This window comes from Pleuronectes platessa, chromosome 10, assembly GCF_947347685.1.
Source record: "Pleuronectes platessa chromosome 10, fPlePla1.1, whole genome shotgun sequence".
In the NCBI taxonomy this organism is placed as follows: Eukaryota; Metazoa; Chordata; class Actinopteri; order Pleuronectiformes; family Pleuronectidae; genus Pleuronectes; species Pleuronectes platessa.
Window position 1 is genome coordinate 14888444 of NC_070635.1, and position 19002 is coordinate 14907445.

A 19002-nucleotide genomic window follows, 5' to 3' on the forward strand; every position below is an offset into this window, starting at 1 on the left:
ACCCAGGACAGTGTGTTGGCTGCACCTTCAAATGGAGATCGAGTTTCCTTGTTTGCGAGTGAGCAAAGAGCCTGTACTGTGTGTTTGTGTGTGTGTGTGTGTGTTTGTGTGTGTGTGTGTGTGTGTGTGTGTGTGTGTCAGAGCGGCCGCCTGGTCTACTCTCATGCCCAGGTTATGTAACAGTGTATGTGGACATATGATGATGTTCACACGTACATGTTCAGCCGGGCAGGTTGTGCAGGGAGAGGATTTGCTCATTCAAACACTCCCTTCATACGAGTTAATCATTACCCACTTCGGCCCAGTTGGTGGCCAAGTGGAATGTCGAAGGGGGTTTCGCGGTTTGCAATGGAAATCCTCCCTCAGAAGAAGCCACAGGTTTATTATTACATCACAACAAACTCACCTTTTCATCAGACCATAATGTTAAATTTTTTTATGCGGTTGCTTCTCTAACATGTTTTGTTCTCTTATCAACACTGAGGGAATTTTTTGTCCACAGGTTCACTTTCCACAGTGGCCACCGTTGTGTAATAGCGATTGTTGTTGTGAGATTGTAAGCTCACCACAGGCATGTCTGGTAAGTTTGGTCAGAATGTCATTGCTGAGATTTGCAGAAACATTTGTGAGAAGCTGATGACTGCTTGAAAAAAATGAAGGATAATACTCATCGTGCAGTATACTCATCAATGATCGGATGTTTCGATTTGAATGATCGAATTTAAACCTCACCCTGCGTAGGTCAGGCACATGCATAACTCTCTGGTGAGGACTCTTTGTTGCGTTGAAAGATTAGCCGTGGATGCATGCTAGGGGTGTGTGGGTGTGTGGGTGTGTGGGTGTGTGTGTGTGTGTGTGTGTGTGTGTGTGTGTGTGTGTGTGTGTGTGTGTGTGTGTGTGTGTGTGTGTGTGTGTGTGTGTGTGCATTGATGGGTGGTGCATGTATCATATTACACGACTAAATATCTCTCCGCCTCTTCTAAATTTCTCGCTTTTCCCCAGGTCCCATGATACCTTACTGACCACACCCCATACCCCTCATCACATCCCAGTGTGTGTGTGTGTGTTTGTGAAGAGGCCTCCCTTTTCATTTCTCAGATATTAAGAACCAATTCTCGTTTAATTTTAGTGCTGGGCAATAAACCAAATATCAATAATAATATAAATTAAATTTCTATCAAAAGCAATATACATAAAGTCCAATATTTATTGGTGTATTTCTTATGCATTGCCCAGTGAAGGTTTGATCTACCTCAGCCAAAACCTTCCCCCAGGAACAAAAATCTTTTTTATACAAAGAAATAATAATGTGACGTTATCGTGATATTATCAACTGATATAGAAATTGTTATCTTGACATAATTTCTGGCAATATCGCCCAGCCTTATTTGGTCTCCTCTCCTCTCCTCTCCTCTCCTCTCCTCTCCTCTCTGTCCTTTGTCTCAGTATGTAAGTCATCCTTGCAGTAGCTGCGAGTGAGGATTTGAGGGGATTTCTGCTCGGTGGGAGGGTAAGAGGGCTTTGGCAGTGAGGGAAATCCTTCCAACACTGCCGTGGATCTGCTGAGCAAATCAAGGCAGCAGGCGTTGCTCCAGCACGTGTCACTGTCGCTGAGTGGTTGAGCTATAACCGCTGGACCCCGTCATTTAGCAGCACACTTTAACAACCCAGTGAAAGCTTTCAGTAGAATCCAGATGTGCTTGTCTCTCTCCGGGTGCTGTCAGTCTGCATTGTGTCATGTTCAGCCCTGAGAAACCCTCTTTCACCTGACGTGCCTTAATGGTATGAAGTGTGCTGACTCATGCAGACCTCTGGAGCATGCTCTTTTAGGTTGGAGCCTTTAGGGCAGGCACCCTCCATCACCCCGTATATTCTCCCGAAATTATCCAGAAGAGCTGTATGTGAGAACGCATATGTCAGTATTATGTCTGAAGAATTCATCGCGAGCGAGTTATTGACGTTTCTAACACGTGACGGATTCAAAACTGAAAAAGACGAAAATAATTGAAATATCTCTGGATGAGTAAGAGCCCATATACATAAAAAAAACACAGAGGTAGATGGCGACTTGCTGATGCTGGTGTGGATGTGCTGTAGACACAAACACGGGATCTCCACAGCAGAATGTCCACATCATGTCCCGCCTCCTTCTGCTATCCTGCAGCTGCCACCCCTCAGCAAAATGTTCCGGACATTTTCCTGTTGTTGTGAACGCTTCTGATCTGGAAAAATTCCGGCTACGCTCTTCATATGTAAAGTCAAAATCTGGAGACATTTTTTCGAGTTGATCTGTGAAAACGGCCTTCGTGCGCTGTGTGTTGCACACATGCCGAGTCCCTGTAGGCAAGCTGTGCCCTGACATTGTCAGGTAAGGTCATATAAAGAACACCTCATTTTAGATGCTGTTAATTATGCAGGAGTGTGGTCGACTGCCATCACTTGGGGAAGGTCATTTGCTCCTCACCCTATCAAAGAGCACAAAACTCCTCTGTTGTGTGTTTGTGTGTGTTATGTGAAGATATGACTGTTCATGTTTTTGTTGTGGTTTTGAGATGATGCTGCGCTGACATCCTGTTTGGGGCGGATCTGCCTCTTAAAGGGTTTTGCAGTTGTCTTCCATTTGATGTCAGTTGCAAATATAGGTGTATTTACACAAGATGTGTTTGTGCGCACTGTGCAGGTACGTCTCTGCATGTTGATGTATATTCTGAGGATGTTTATGTGTACAATATCTTTGCTGATGCCTCAATATTGCGGCCCCTAAGCGAGGGCGTCTGTTTCGTCTAATTGAAGGTCAATATTTGTGTGAGCATTCCTACAGACAACTTTCCTAGCTTGGCCTCAACAGGACACAGGTGACCACTGTACTTTATTAAAATCTGAGAGCCTGTCATATTCTAGTCCACCACTGCCAGACCTATCTCTCTGCACAACGTTTGTACTGGGCCAAAGCAGTGGGTAGGTCTCTCATAGCCTGCAATTATTCTGCAAGAGATGGGGAAAAAAAGCTTCCTTGTTTGATTTTGTTAAGTAATCAAAAGTTTGCAAAGCTCACAGACTCTCTAGATAAATACTGCTGGGGTCTGGTTCTGAGAAACATTTTCCCCGTGGCTAATTAAATTCAGCAAATGTGAGAATTTCCCTATTGGATTGAAAACGTTCAGATTTTATTACAGAGACAAGAGAAGAGTTTGAAAAGAGCAACGTTGACTGAACAGAAAGAAGAGGATGACAAACGGAGTAAACAGCCAGTGAGGTTCATTCCAGTCGTCCACATCTGTTGACTCGTCATAGTCTGGGTAGTTTGGCTCGACTGTGAGTCGCAATGGAGAGAGAGGAGTGTACTGTCACAGAAGGAAATTAATGAACCAATATCAGGACCATACTAGTGATTCGGCACATTTTCTCCAAACCAGCTATATTTGTAGTCGGTCATTTCTCACTGGTTTGCAGTACATGCACTTCTCTTTGCTGTGCCACTACTTCTTGCTGGTGCTCTATCCAGTCCTGTCCATATCAGGTCTCCCTGGTTTATCCATAATGTCCCTAGATAAACTGCATTACCCAAAGGGGCACTGTGTGAGGCTCACCTGTTCCCTGCTTTTCTCTGTTGGCGACGGGTTTATGTAACCTGACAGAGGGACAACTGGACAGAGAGCATATAGGGAGGGAGAGGTGTTCGGAAGTAACCGGGAATTTCAGTTGTCCTGTGGTAACACTGGGTGCAGCTTTTTCTCTGAAACTGTAAAAGGGACCTGCAGTAATTGAGCTAGGTAAAGTAAAGACCTGCTGCTGCACAGAGAGAATTTCACCTCTTTGTTTAAAGTTCGGCAAAGCTTGTCCAATACACAGAACACTGAAGTGGAGAGTCTGTTGTCGTGGATGTCACACACTGTTGTTGTGCTGCTACAGAGAGCTGGTCACCTGTTTATTCAAAGTTTATTTATAGTGATTGTATCATGTGTCCAAATCGCTCCAAATTCAACACTGCATTTCCTTGGACACTTAACAATACAAGTGTCAAGGCAATGAGATGATCGGTTTTCGAGAACGATGGATTGATAAGAAACTAAAGATTTCATTTAACATCATTTACTTTTACCACAAATTACTTTGTACCCTAATAATGATTTCAAATGATTAGCATAACAACAATTACTCTAACGTTATACAATGTGGTCGAAATAGTTTTCTCATCAAGCTCCACGATGGACTGCAGCCTCAGTGACAGAACCTCATGTCACATTTGTCTGTCTGCGATCATCAGCTGAAGATGAAGGATCAGCGACCGTGTTGCTCAGCATCACCGTGAGGAAGGTTGTGGATTGAAGGAGGAGAGAAGAGTTTGGGAGGTGTTCTGTCACACAGCATCTCTCTCTCCTCCTGCCTTGCTTCACTTCTTCATCATACAGGGTTGTTTCTTTTTCCAGCGGCATTCACATCATCTGTGACACGCTTTCCTCTAAAAACAGCAAAGGGCGCTCCGCTCCATCTCTCCATCACCTCCTGTCTCGTCTTGCCAGAGCAAAACGCCAAAGTCGCTGACACAGACTCAACAAATGTAATTGAGAAAATAAACATTGGTCACAGGGCTGCATGTTTATCCTCTGCTGCTGGATGTTAAGCCCAATGTTTTCATCACTTTCTGTGGAGCGGGGATGGATGACACGGGACGGACTGTGGGTGAAGTTGAGGAAAGAGGCAGAGGAAAGTGAAACGCATGAAAGTTAGATCCATTGCATCATTCCATTTTCCATACAGTAGCTGCTTATTCACCATATCCCAGCACATCTCGGGCGTGAGCCACTTAACATTAAATTTGAACTAAATTAAATATAACAGAGTTAACCTGACAGCCAATACTAAGACGCTAAAAGCTCTAAAAACAACTATACCCTGGTGTAAACTGACTTAATAATGTAACCATTCGAGAAATGGGATGTTGAAATATGATACATACATCACATACTATTCTTGTACGTTTTCCTTTCAAAATTCATCAACCCTGTTATGGAGCTGCTGGACTGGCAGACACGGAGATGTTCGTAAACGGAGATGTAGCCACTCACAACCCCTCGTTGATTGGAGGTCGCCTTTAGCTGATTCGTCGGGCGTCTACCACATGACCCTCTTCCAGAAGAGACATGGATAATCAATTACAAGCGTTTCTTTGCTAACAGCTGTTGTGCGGTTAAATTCTCAGACAATGATGAAACTGCTTACATGTGTAAGAGACAAACTATTGTTTCGAGCAATCTGTGACAATTCCGCAGCTAGCAACCGAAACCTTCCTGTGTTCACGTGCATGCCCAGTGTACCTGAGGGGTCATGTATATGTCTTTTCAAGTCAGTATTTGTGGACAGGGACAGTCGTGTGGACAGAGATCATTGGAAAACATAGTATTATGGATGTAGCCTGAGAGAGAAAAGCCGTGGATGCAGATGTTTTAGTTGAGAGGACAGAGAGTGCAGTAGGAAGCTCTTCCTCATTCTGAGGTGTTACAGATTTGTACTTTTTATCATTATGTAATCTTCCCGTCCTCAACAGCCTCAAACAGTCAGCAGGCCCAGTGCTTGCACCCAGGTAGTCCCCTGCTCCCCCCCCCCCCCCCCCCCTTCAGTTTTGCACTGTCAGCATAGTGTGCGGGAGCGACCACAGCTTAGCCACCTCAGACTTGGATTTTTCATCCACACTCTGCACCTCTGAAACAGAGGTCCCCCCCCCCCCAACCAACCAACCACTCCCCACCTGCGCTCTCCCAGGTGTCGATTGATTGACAGGTCGCCACCAACAAGGACTAAGCCGGAGGGGAGGAGAGAGAAAACGGGAAGGGTACGGCAGCCACATGGTGTATCCCTGGCCGACGGCGATAAGTCGTATTTCACGCTGACACCCACGCCCACAGGGAGACCGGGAGCTGCCCAGCTGGTAGCATGTGACCACGCCGAGGAGACAGAGGGATCGCCTTGTTCTCCAGGACCCTCTCTCTCTCTCTCGCTCTCTGCCTCGCTACCAAAAAACAGCAACACCGGGTTGTGGTAGTATGAGGGCGGCTGTATGAGAGGCTGATTGGGATTCTTTGTGAGTACAGTAGCTGGAGCCGCGGGGCTGCTTTCCCACTTAATGCCCCCAGAGTAGGGTGTCCATTACTGTGGGAGTGCATGAAATTACAGAGAAGAGGGAGATCAGGAGAAACCCCAGTGAGAGTTTTGGAGAGAGACGAGGAGGAGGAGGTGGAGGAGGGGTGGAGGGTGTAGAGTGGAGAAATCAATTTGTCTCTGAGCGAAGGAGCATGAGACACACACACACACACACACACACACACACACACACACACACACACACACACACGTAGTACCAGGGGGTAAAACAAGAATAAAGAAAGATGCCCTGTGTGTGTTAGATGGTTTTAAAATGAATGACAAAAACATGTTAAGAGATTTGTAAATTAATGTCCTGAGCGGGATTCCATGGGAGATTCTTTTGTCATGCGTGCGACACAATAACGTTTCTTGGTCGGTCGGTGGACGGACGGTCTCTGTGGTCTTGTGAGAGCGAGCTGTCCTGGTTGCTAGGCCAGCAACAGTCTGTCTTTCATTGGTCATAGTGTAGTTTTATTACTCGCATCATTGGCTCATTGTTGTTACTGGCATCACAGAGACACAAGTCGGAGGCTCGGTTGTTTGTTGTTGAGCAGGTCGGGAGCAGGCGAGGACGGAGAGAGAGAGAGCGCGCTTTCCCTGGACTCCGGCTTCAAACGTTTATTTCTCTTCTTGCTCAGGGGCCGCAGCAAAACTCACAGGCTGCAGTTTGCTTTGCAGAGAGTATCAAGGTTTCATCACATCAATCTATGTAATTCACTGTTTATTGCTTTTCTGTGTAACTAGGGTGTTATCGGATTATGGTCGGTGCAGTTTTTCATGGCAAACAGTGTGTTATATTGTATTCTGCCTCTCGTCTGCCAACTCGTTACTATCTTCTTCTGTGCCCTAAAAAAATAAGCTAAGATGTAGAGAAATGTTATCCTCTAGGCCAGTTGGACCTTAACCTTTTTTTTAGATAGATAAACTGGGTTTATCTATGTATTTATTCTTTATTAGTCATTGTGAGCTTTGGCACCTTGATTCTGTTGGCCCATCGCTTTGGCCCTGACTGAATTAGCCTTCAAATAATCTTTCTGGTTTAGTTGATACCTGGACCTTTCGTCCAGTGCCATCACGAGGTTGGCATTTAATTGCCTCCACACCGACACGATATCTCAAGAGCCCCACAGAATTTCCTCAAATTTGGTACAAACATTCATTTGGAGTCAAAGATGAATTGATTTGATTTTCGTGGTCAAAGGTCAAAGTCGCTGTGACCTTTTTTGCTTTGTGAACACGACATCTCAGGAACACCTCGAGGGGATTCCTTTCAGTATTGGTACAGATGTTCACTTAGACTCACGGATGAACTGATTTGAATCTGGTTGAAGGTCAAGGTAACGGTGTCATCACAATCCATGTTCTTGGCTTCTAACACATGATATCTCAAGACTTCTTAAAATTGCTATCGCTTGGAGTCAAAGATGACCGTGTTACATTTCAGTGCTCATGGTGACGTCATATGAGTCTGGTCGCCGGAGACACAGCCGAAGGACAATAATTCTAGTTGTCAATGTAATATAATACAGATCATGGAATTCTCCTAACCCAGATTATTGTGGGACATATGAATTCATTCTGAAAACTGAGAGAGGGTTTATGTTTATGTGCTGGTGAAGACGAGACCTGTCAGGCCTCCTTTGTACAGCCTATGTGAAATGGCGTCTTGCAACCAAACACCTGTTGAGCAAAATGAAAACCTGGGCTGGTAGGACCGGGTCTGCCAGGACCTGTTTGTGGCAGTTTGTTTTTGTAGTTTTTGCCAGTGTATTCATATATGTATCTGTTGTGCTTTAAAATCATAAAATCCACAGAGCGCTCTCATTGAATCTGATCCACACGTCCCCCTCTTCATCCTTAATCACAATCCTCAGCAGAGGATCTCACTCTTCATCCCACCTCTTTCACTCTGTGCGTTCATGCAGATGCTGTAAACTTGGTCTTCAGATTAGATTGAGGTTTTGGTCTAACAGCTCACTGGAGGCCTGCTGACCCCTGAAACTCTCCACGTTTCTCTTATATATTAGCTCTTTATGTAGTAAATCTACTCTTGTCTTGTTGGGGATCTTATTTAGTGTGAATGTAAAGTTCCAATTTTTTTTTTATTCTGAAGGAAATAAGACAAACTCTGACGCCTGAATAAAATTAAACCCTTTTACATTTTGATAAGCAAACTTTTTTTGTGTTCTCCTATAGGTGGGCAAACATTAGCGTTGTGTCCCTACCAATCAAAAAGCTGGTATTGAATTGAAGTTGTAAGTAATGTGAGTAAATTATGCTGTAAGTTGTAAAAGTTATATTATAAATTATATTTCAAAACCGACAAATATTTCTATTTGGTCATATAAGGAGTATATTTATTGTGTTTTGACTGATATCATAACAAGAGGCACAGCTGTAACAGCTGGTTCCCTGAGGAAACCTGGACGCTGCTGACAAAAGAGGAGGTGAATTCAAAGCATGTAAACTACTGAAATAAAATGACATAAAAAATTAAACCATATCATAAAACCTGGCCTGGGCTTCACAACAGGTTGTTCCTGTAAGCTGAATGTCTCCATGGTACAGAGAAGTAAATAACATGATGTTACATGAACTAGAGCTTTGTGCAACTTTACAGTTTTAGTTTCACTTTCCTGTGTCGAATTACATTATTGAGCATCACCTTGTCTTGCGAACTAAATGGTTTGATCCATTGTTTTAGTTCCACAGAAACTAATCAACTTTCCTTACTAGTCGTGTCATGTTGGTGAGTTTAGCAATTTTTTTGTAGATTTTCAGTGACAGTCTGTATTTAAACAATTAGATATCAGAGGCTGCGTGATACCTGACGATTGTGCTTTAGATTAAAGGTTTTGATCTGTAGCCAGTAACCTACAGACCCTCAAGTGTCTTGTGTCGGCGTAATATTCAATTTGTGGGTGTTCGGTACAGGTGTGCATTTCACTGGATAAATCAGAACCATTTCCAACATGTATCAACCAATCAGAACAGATCGTTAGAGCTTTTTCCTCTATAAAGGCCAATTCATCAGTAAACAGCTCGATAAGCCAATCTGCCGTCCCCGCGTGCCTGAGGTCACGCTGATATCGCAGAGTGATCTCGTAACCTGACATGACGGAGGGCTCTTACAGTACACATTCACTGAGGTAACATAATGATCCAGTGTGTGGGTGTATATATCCATACAGAGAAGGTTGTATATCCCACTTTAGAGCACGTTCGGGGACAGCGCTTCAACCTGTATTGGATGACAAGTCAACTGAGCGTAACCGAGCGAGAACTAACAGGAAATCAATGAATCCAGCCACCTGTCCCACATCGATGCAGCGTCTCACTTTCTCCACAGAAGTGCACTCATCCTGCCGTCTGTCTCCTTGGTCTGTCTCTCACTCTCTTTTTTTTTTTTTCTCTCTCTCAGCTTTCTGCTCAGTCTCTGCAGTGAGCTTCTTTGAAAGCCACCGCATCTCTATTTTAAGGACTCCTTTTGTTTCCCCTTCCTTGTTTTCAAATGATCGGCCCTCGCTGAGATTGAGGATGCGGCTCAGAGGATGAGAGGGACGCTGGGAGAGAGGAGGGACGAGAGGTGGCGAGCGGGCCCCGTGGGGTCCGGTTTCTCCCTAACCAGATCTTTTACGAGGCGATGACAGCTGGAGGAATGCACCGCTAATACCCCCTAATGTGGGTCACGTGACCTCCGGGCTTGGTTTCAGTCCAGAGCAATCTGAACGGTCTGGGTGGTCAGGGGAGAGAAAGAGGTGCATCCATAACGTGTGTGCGTCATATACTGTATATGCACTCACTGTGAGTTGATCTCATTCAGATGCAATGCGTGTTTGCAGGAATACAGGATTGCTATCGTGGAGACAGACTGCGTGGCTGTGTGTGGCCTTGCTTAGCGGACAGACTATAGACTGTACCACACAGTCAGTGACACATTTCTGCCTGTCTCATTACAAAGGTTGATTTGCATTAAAGTCGGCCCTGTTTGACTTTACCTTGTCATAGCGAGACGTTTTTTTCCCCAAGAGTTGTGGTAAAGAAATTGGACGCCAGCGAGTGTTTGCTTGTCACTGGCGCTTTGTTACCGAGCAGCGTGCAGGTATTGACATTGATCTTTTTTTATCCTTGCAGAAAGTTTAGGTTTTATTTGCCCGGGTTTTATGCCGCAAGTTTAACACAGTGGTTGTGAAGGAAATTATGTGTGTGGTGCCCAAAGCATCAGAATGCTACAGAGACCACTTTCAGCTGTGTCCCGATTCAGTTGTGCCTCTTTCGGAGGCTGCATTTGAAGACCACAGTCGAATGTCACAGTGGAATGACTAGGCTGCCTCATTTTCGAAGTCTCCTTCAAAAGCATCCTTCCGAAGCAGTGAAGGTTCCAACGGGGGGATCCTTCTAAGGCCGACATATCCCAGGATTCATTGCGCTTTGGTGACCAACCCTTTTTCAGAAAGATGATAATGGTGGCAAGTAAAGAGACCAAATATTTACACTAAATCTGAGTATCAGGCTTCAACTCAACCAAATGTTACACATGTTAAAAAATAAACAAAGGCCGTTAAAACTGTCCTTTGTTGTCCAACTGCAAGGGAACACACTGTCAGCAGTTTTAATGGGTACTTTTTTCTTTCTTTTTTTTCAGAAAGGACTTCTATGGATTATCCAGAGTAACTTTGATATTGTATCTGGACATATAGATTTTGATGTTGTTGATATATTTCGGTAACGTTTTTCATGAGAATGCCATTTACTTCCATTGATTTGGAGTGGAGGCAAAGTTGATATCCCAAAACTTTACCAATTGCGCTAAAACTATCAGCGAGACCAGAAACATCTGTGAGAAATGTGTTTCTTTTCACTGAAATGATCTGTTACGAGTCGGTTCAGAGGAAATGTTGGGAGAATTTTGGCATTTAGTGTTCTGAAATGAGGTACTGCGACAAAAGTCCCTCTTTTGTCAAGATGTCCATAATTATTTTGGAAAACACAAACACCTACAGCGTCTGTATGCACAAAGTGAGATTAATGGCTGACATGTATTTATGCATTCTGTATATTCAGCGTTTCACAGATCCTCACATGCACACACAGATTTACCAAGGGACTGTTTAAGCTGCACTTGATTGTCGTGTATGATTGATGTGATGTCTCATTCAGCCCCGGAGCTGCAGGCTCAAGATATAGAGGCTCGCACACCGCAAACACATTCGATAGCCTTTTATAAGATTGTCTCAGATGGCTGATAGAGTCACTCCCGTAGGTTGAAGCTCTGTTCTGAGGGACACAAGATAACAGTTTACAAGAGCTCTCTCTCTCCCTCTCTCTGTCTCTCTCCTACGCATTTGCGCCCCTGCCTCTGTCCTGTTATTCTTTGTCTTGCACTCTTTTGCCTCTCTCTCCCTGTCACAAACGCTCACAGACACACGCACACATTCAGAGATACAAACGCACTAACAGACATGGCACATGGCGTTTGCACACATGCATTGGGCTTGAAGTAGGCGTTGATGGAGAGGAGAGTCTCTGTCGACAGGCCACTGTAAGGCACCGTGGCACCGGGCAGCATGGGCAGCGGGGGCGCATAGGAGGCAGCATAAACTGCAATCCGACTCCGAGGCTGAATGGAGTTGTTTGTCACTGTGGGTAGCAATTACTCGGACTGGCCTGGCTTTGAGTAAACTCCCTGATCAGAAGGGTGCCCCTCTGCCAGGGCCGGGATATGAAGGCCGTGGGACGGAGGATGTGTTGCTACATTCTGCGGCCGGGTCCTTGTGTTTGAACACACTCAGGCTGAGCTTCCACCTGTTGACTCTTCCCCGTGTCTGTGTTTGTGCAGGCAGCTCCGAAAGCACCAGCAGCTCCCGCTTAACAGCTCAGATTAACACGGTCACAGGTTACTGAGATGCAGAGATAAGACATGGCACCGGGTCACGCATGGTGCTGCGGCCGTGCAGGATGCAGCTCAGCAGCTGCAGAGAGAGGAACGAGCACAGACTGAGGGGGAGTACACATGGGTGACTTGATAGAGAATGTAATAACGTCAGGAAAACAGATGTCATGGTTCCGTCATTGAGCAGCGTGTGGACGCAGATCTCTAATCCTGTGCTGAAGAAAATTGAAGAATATAAAATAAACTTTATTTTTTTCCTTTACGTACCATAAAAAAGAAAAAAGATATAGTGTTAATTTACTTAATGAAAGGTCCAGACCCTCAGGTGGATAATCATTTTTTTAACATGATAATGAGTATTTTCATGTGTTAGATTTATTACCAGCGAGCCGTGGGTTTGCCTCTGCAGTCAATTAGCTGAAGACGTTGCGTCTTATCGCAGGTTTGCCTCGATCACATTCTTTCTCGGCTGCACCGCGACTGAGAGCAAACACAGAGCAGTCGACTGTGAACGACGGGTACAGTAAGCTGCGTGGGAGAATGTGCACTGTGATCTTGACATCCACGCATCACTGAAACTTGTGGGCGCAGGGAGGGCAGCTTTTGAAAATGTCAGTTCCTCTTTCTATATTTATCTCACCCTCCCCACACCCTCCTCCTCCTCCTCCTCATCTCCCCCCGTGCTTTGTCACTCTTTTATTATTTTATTGATTTAAGACGGTAAATCAAACCTAATTCTTAAAACTCAAGAAAGGTATGAATACTGAATAACTACAATAGCTCAGTGTACGCTCCCATCGCAAATTGAAAATGACATATCTGCTCTGTATAATATATCACTAGCGAATCAGGGCCTTTACTCAGGGCCATAATCTTAATCCATAATCACCACCCAGAGAAACCTTGAATCGTGGTTTCCTGAAAGTCTTCCTCATAATGTATATATAATGTTTATTCTAACACACATAAAGACGATGGTGCTCATAAATGCTTCAGCACCGTGGAAAAGGAAAAGATAATGAGAGAGTGTCGCGAGGCTGAAATTGGGAACTGAGTGGAGAGAGAGAGTTGAGTGATGCTGTGTGGATCCGAAAGTGATGGATGGAAATAGAAAAAAAAACGACAGAGGCCAGTGCTCAGTGTGTCAGTGTCTCACAGGATCACATATCACATCTGCTGAGGATACTTATCGATTGGCATTAACAAAAGACTTGCATGCTGGACTCCATTAGCTGGCTGTTTGGTTGCGTGTCTAACACCACGCTCTATTCGCTGTTTTGTATCTGTTATTCTGAAAATAATAAAACACAGATATATTAGGGCTGTCACTTATTCCTAAATATTCAAAGTTCAAACAAAGTGCTCTTACCCCTCGTCCCGCATATTTTTACATATATATAACTGGTGACATTTTACGAGCTTAACTTTTCCCCCACGTTTTAACAAATAGTTGAATATGTGTAATTAATGCAGAATTTAAATTTGTACCCTATTTTACCTCATTATGCTAATTGGGATAATACAAAGGCATTTCCAGACCTGGTTGTTGATCCTACATACTTTAGATTTCCAAATAAATTGTCTATACTTAGATATTTTCTGATACAAACCATCTTTTTGGATCTTAACTCTAACCTAATTTCATCCCAAGTCTTGTATATTCAGTGACATTTTCTGAATTAAATTTGGTATATTCTGTTACTTTGAAAAAGGACTAAGAGTTCAATCTATGGCACCGTCATGAGAAAGACGATGATATAATATAGCCCAGTACCGGCACAGCCATAACAAGCATAAATTCTAGTCTGTGGATCCACATCATTATTGTAGACTGAGCATAAATGTCACAAAATGTAAGGATATCTACAGTTCGCTTGAAAAGTAATTAACAGATCTCTTCAGGATCAATAACAATATTAAACTTTCAGATGGGTCACTGTTGTATGGGTGTGAAATGCTTTATATGTTGAATACTCCTTTAAACACAGCAGCGCTTTGAGCTAAATGCTAACGTCAGCAGACACCAATGGGATTAAATGTGAATCAATAGTCTGAATAAGTAACTACCATGTAAACAGCATTACCTTAGCACAAATAAGTTCATACTCATAAACAATAATTTAATTAAGACATATCTGGTTATTGCTGTGTAACATGTAAACAGAATTATAAATAAAATATAAGTGACTCGTGTACATATCATAATCAAAATAGGGTCTTATTCAGAATGAGGTCAATAGTAAAATACCCTTTATAGATAAGTCACTAGTTATTATCTAATCAGCTTTGAATACAATTTACAGCTGAATTTGTGTACCAAACTTTATGTAAATACATTTAATAGTTGCTGAGATTCTTCTATCAGGACCAAAGGGTGAACCACCTGACCAACATCCAGAGAGCCGAATCAGAGATTCCTCAGCTCCACAGTTTACAGTTTATAACATCAGCTGCATCAGTGAGCACTTCAATACCTCAATAACACACACTCGTTGGTGTCTGTTCACTGGTGCCACTAACAGATGTTCCACTTCTCACTGGGATTCTTCAAACCACGTGTAGTAGCTGCACCACCCCACCACGGGTTGGACCTCATGTTACAGGGATAAGATGTGTTTAAGTTTTATGTGAGTTTTATTTTGAGGTGGAGGGTGAGAACGAAGTGATGAAGTGATGAAGTGGCTTTTATACACTAGGTGGGCTCCCCCCTTTTTAAATAGATCTTGTTTCTATCAAAACACCACAGTCATGTGTCCAGCGGGGGGGAGGTCAGTTTACAAGACCACACGTCTGGCATCGTCTGCCCTCAGAACAGAGACCCTCTCTGAGAACGCCCATATTTGCCCGTCTGACTGCCTGTGTCTGCAGTTTACGTGGGTGAAAGTCCAAAAATATTTCATGTGCATGGTTGTCTGTAAATGCTCAAACCGCTCGTTTGGTCTAAATTATAGTCTGTGGCTGCTGCAAAACAACTCAAAGTTTCTTATAAAGCTCAATGTTTGCATTTTAGGTGTTGCTGGCCTCTGCAACATATTGTATCGGTCGGTGTGTCATATATGTGAAATTGCCTCATGTGACCACCACACCACAGGAGAGCCCTTGTTTCCATTTACTGTAACTGAGAGCAGCTTTGCATAATTTGAGCCTGACAAGCTCATGGCCAGTGAGCAGCATATGGTTACAGGAAATCTCGCTTTCACACCATCACTGCTCTTCCCCTATTGATCCCAGTCTTCAAAATTAATATCGTCTCTGTTGTCGCTTGCAAAGCTGTTTGACTTAGCACCTCGCAGCTCCCTATAGCTTTCTAACCAGTGTGTCTGCGGTGTCCGGCCACGCTAATCATTGCGTCTGTGCAGCGCAACTTTCCTGTCAATCATCGGCACAGTGGCAGTCTTGTTCCCGAGCCTCCGCTGCCCTCGCCACCTTCCCGTCCGAACCCCTCAGTCTGAGGAACAGAGGACAAAGGGATGACGGATGGGCGAAGGTCCCTCGCAGGGAAGTACAGTATAGAAGGTGCGCGCTGTGAAGGGCGACAATGAGCGCATTCAGGCAGACACAATGCAGGGCCTCGGTCAGAGAAGCCAGCAGCCTGTGAGAGAAGCCCAGCATCAGGCCGCCGCAATCCCCTACAGCAGCCGGCCGGCCAGCAGCCACAGAGAGCCGGGGGTAATCACCAAGTCCTGAACAACACTCCTATTGAGTGGAAGCAAATAAACTAAGAGAGGAAACGCAGAGCAGAGGAACAAGGGGAAATCTACAGGAGGAGGACACGGGAAGAGGAAAACACAGAGTTGATTTTGAGATCGAATAAGTGGGTGAATGAGGAGAAAAACAAAACAGTGTAGTGAATGGAAGCAATTAGAGAGGGAGAGCCACATCTTCTCCTTTTGAGTCCACGCGTCCCACCAGGCCACCACGTGTCGCTGGCCTGTGAGGATCCCTGTTCCCTCTGCGTATCTTCTGATCGGCAGCCCAGCCATCCGCTCCGTTCTGTGTGCCGGCTTGTCACTGTGCGAGTGTGTTTATTTAGAGTGTGTGACTCACACTTCCTGTGCTCTGCCAGTGAGGCAAAGCTCTATGGAACAGCAGGACCTCCGCTCATTCTGAATTCTCTCTTTCTCTTTTTGTTTCTGTTTCTCTCCACCTCGCACTCCTTCTCGCTCGCTCGCGTTGCACTGCTGATTGGCCGAGCCCGAGTTCTGAGTAATGCGTGGGCTTGCTTGAATGGATGCAACTCTGGAATCCATTTACAGATGCGGCACGGTGGCAACCCGGCTGGAAGTGGAAGGTTTACGTAAAGAGACGTCCTCGTGTAGGTAGAGAGTTTGCCTTATAGGAACGAGGCTGCTGGGCTACTACAGTGAGATAACTTCGCTGATAAGGAGGTGATAGCTGCGAGGTATTGCCTTCCGGGTTCTGTGTTGTCGGGGAAAACCCGGTGTTAGACCTGTTTGTAATCCTATCCATCAGCAGGATGCCACCGCCGCTGAACGTGTGTGAGTGAGAGGAGCAGCAGCAGATGTTGACCGTCCTGCATGTGTATAGGTGCATGTCTTGGTTGGGCAGCATCCGTAATGAGAGACTTGGCGCTTGATGCTGTTACTTTGGTTTCACAGACGATGATGTGATTTTTTATAAAGATGTTACTCAGGCTCTCAGATTATGAGTCGCTTTTAGTTTCCACACCTCCCCCCCTCATCCCTCCCTTACTGTACATTTGTGCTGTGGAAACGTTCATTTAGCTCGTTCCCCTCTCTCTACTTCTCTCTCCATGATTCCTCTTTTTTTGCCTCACCTCCAGCCCCTCTCTCTCTCTCTCTTTCTCTCTCTGTTTCTCTCTCTCCATCCCTCTGTCTCTGCAACACACCCACTCAAACAGTCATATCCGCTCTCGCTCTCTGGCTCTCCCTGCTTGTCTCACAGTGCCTGTGAAGCGTCTCTAAGGGGGAAGACCAGACTGCTCTGTCAGGTAATCTAAACTCTGCCTGTTTCTCACTCCCTCTGCGCCTCCCTCGCCTCCTCCTGTCTCACTCTCTCCTCCCCCTCTTTCTCTCTTCTCTGTCCCTCATTGTATTTACTTTGCTTGTCCGGTACAGCAAGCTAGTCATTAAGTTACTTTGTATTTTGTGAAAACATTTTATATATCTTCATCATAAATTTGCTATTTGGTACCTTATAATCTAGCACCTTAGTACATAGAGGAGTATGTTGTTGGCTTAAGAGTTTAAGCTTGTCTTTTCTTCACTGCAGGATAATGTGCCTGAGATGTTTCAGTATGTGACAGTGCTCTTATGATCCGTATGGATATTATAGATTCAAATTCACTGGTTATATAAAAGTTGGGAAACATCAGCAGGGTCAACTGGGCGACACTTATTGTATTGTATTGTTGCTCTCTAATCAGAGTTAAAAACCTTCTGCTGTATATTGCACATGTAATTCAAATTGACAATCTAAGTGGCTACAATAATGATAATTTCCAACTGCAAAGTTTTCGGCCAGAAATAAAATGACAACCTGCACTTTAGTCCAGGTTGTGGCCAGTTTGTTTTTAGTTCATTATGTCACCGCAGGATCAGATTTCCCTCTGGCAGGGGTATTATTAAAAAACTCCTGAGTGCAATCCCTCTCCTGTCATGGAGGTGCGCATTACCCCAGCTTTGCCTCGCCACTCGCCTCTGATTCAAAGGCCAGTTATTGACCCGCGGTTCACTGGCTCGTGTTTAATCAAAGTGAACAACAGTGCAACAGACGTGAGCTGCCAATCTTATCACAGCCCTGTGAAATCTCTCTGTCTCGCCTCAGAGGTGCAACGATCCCTGCACGCATCCCGCACAGAGCCGAGGGAGCGAGTGAGTGAGGGCTGTGGTATGTGGTGTTTTTGCAGACAGCGTCCTCCTTAGCGCGCTGCTCCGGCTGACAGCAGAGGTATTCCTGGGTGAGTGTGAGTCTTGATGACTCGAGGTCTTATGCTCTGTTGTCTGGTTTCCCCCCCCGCCGCCCAGTCTTTCGAGCAAACCGTTGTGTTTCACCTCTTGGTTCTGTGATTGCTTTAGGTTCATCCTTATGATTTGAGGCCCGAGTCTGACTGACAGCGTTGTTTATTTGCTGGTGCTGTCTGAAAGTGTGTGAGCTAACTTACACTCTGATAATACTGCAGAGCTTCTTCCACAGCATCAAACATTTGTTCATTGTGTTACTTCGTTGAAATTCTGAGCTGTCAGGTGTCCCAGTGTGTATTTATCTGCTGTGACATCAACCCCTCGTCACTCAAAGGAGGTTAGATATCAAGGGTCATGCCAGCTTGTCAACACAAGCAGAAACCAAGCATTTCCCCTCTTCACTTCCTGCTGCCAGTGTGCGTCTGTAGTCAGAGAGGATGCTGGGAGATAAATTTAGACCTCCAGCTCCCTCTCCATCTGCTGTTGCTCAGAGTAGGCTGGTTTCCATAGGAACCTGCACCGGGCTACAGCCAGTGAGAAAAAATTGGGGATGTGTGTCTGTGTGAGTGTGTGTGTGTGTGCATGTGTGTGCATGCATTTGGAGGGGCGGTACAGTATGACAGCAGATTTTTTTTTAAACACTTAAGAGGGTTTATCTATTCTCAGGGCACAAAGTAATTTAATGTTTAGCCCATATTTGTATCCGTCATTACCAGCTGCACCTCCACTTCTTGGTATTGATGAGGAAATGAAAACTGACTCTGCCGGCTGAACCCTCCTGTGCATGATAATGAAGCTTTAACTGTAAGAGTGCCGCCGAGCTCCCGAGCCGCTTATTGAGCTGGAGATGAGCTAAATGTTTGTTTTATAGGATTTACACACTTTTGGAAGTGCAGAAACAACAGAGATGATGGAAGCAGAGAGAGAGAGAGACGGAGCGAGACAGAGAGAGAAAGAGAGTGGGTGTGTGTGTTTTTGTGGTCCAGGTATTACTCATGTTGTGAGGACCTAAATTTGTTT

General features: G+C 44.7%; 1 protein-coding gene across 3 annotated transcripts in view; it reads left to right on the forward strand.

The window, feature by feature from the left end:
- Window positions 1-19002, forward strand: part of LOC128449932 (transcription factor HIVEP3) — a 41348-nt gene that overhangs the window by 3227 nt on the left and 19119 nt on the right. The window contains exons 1-2 of one of the 3 annotated variants that reach the window (XM_053433294.1): window positions 313-378; window positions 503-580. The exons of 1 other annotated variant lie outside the window; for it this stretch is intronic. The gene's annotated coding sequence lies outside the window, so the exon portion shown is untranslated. Of the gene's footprint in view, window positions 1-312; window positions 379-502; window positions 581-16911; window positions 17010-19002 lie in introns of those variants that run through there. One more of the 3 variants, XM_053433295.1, reaches the window with a different exon arrangement.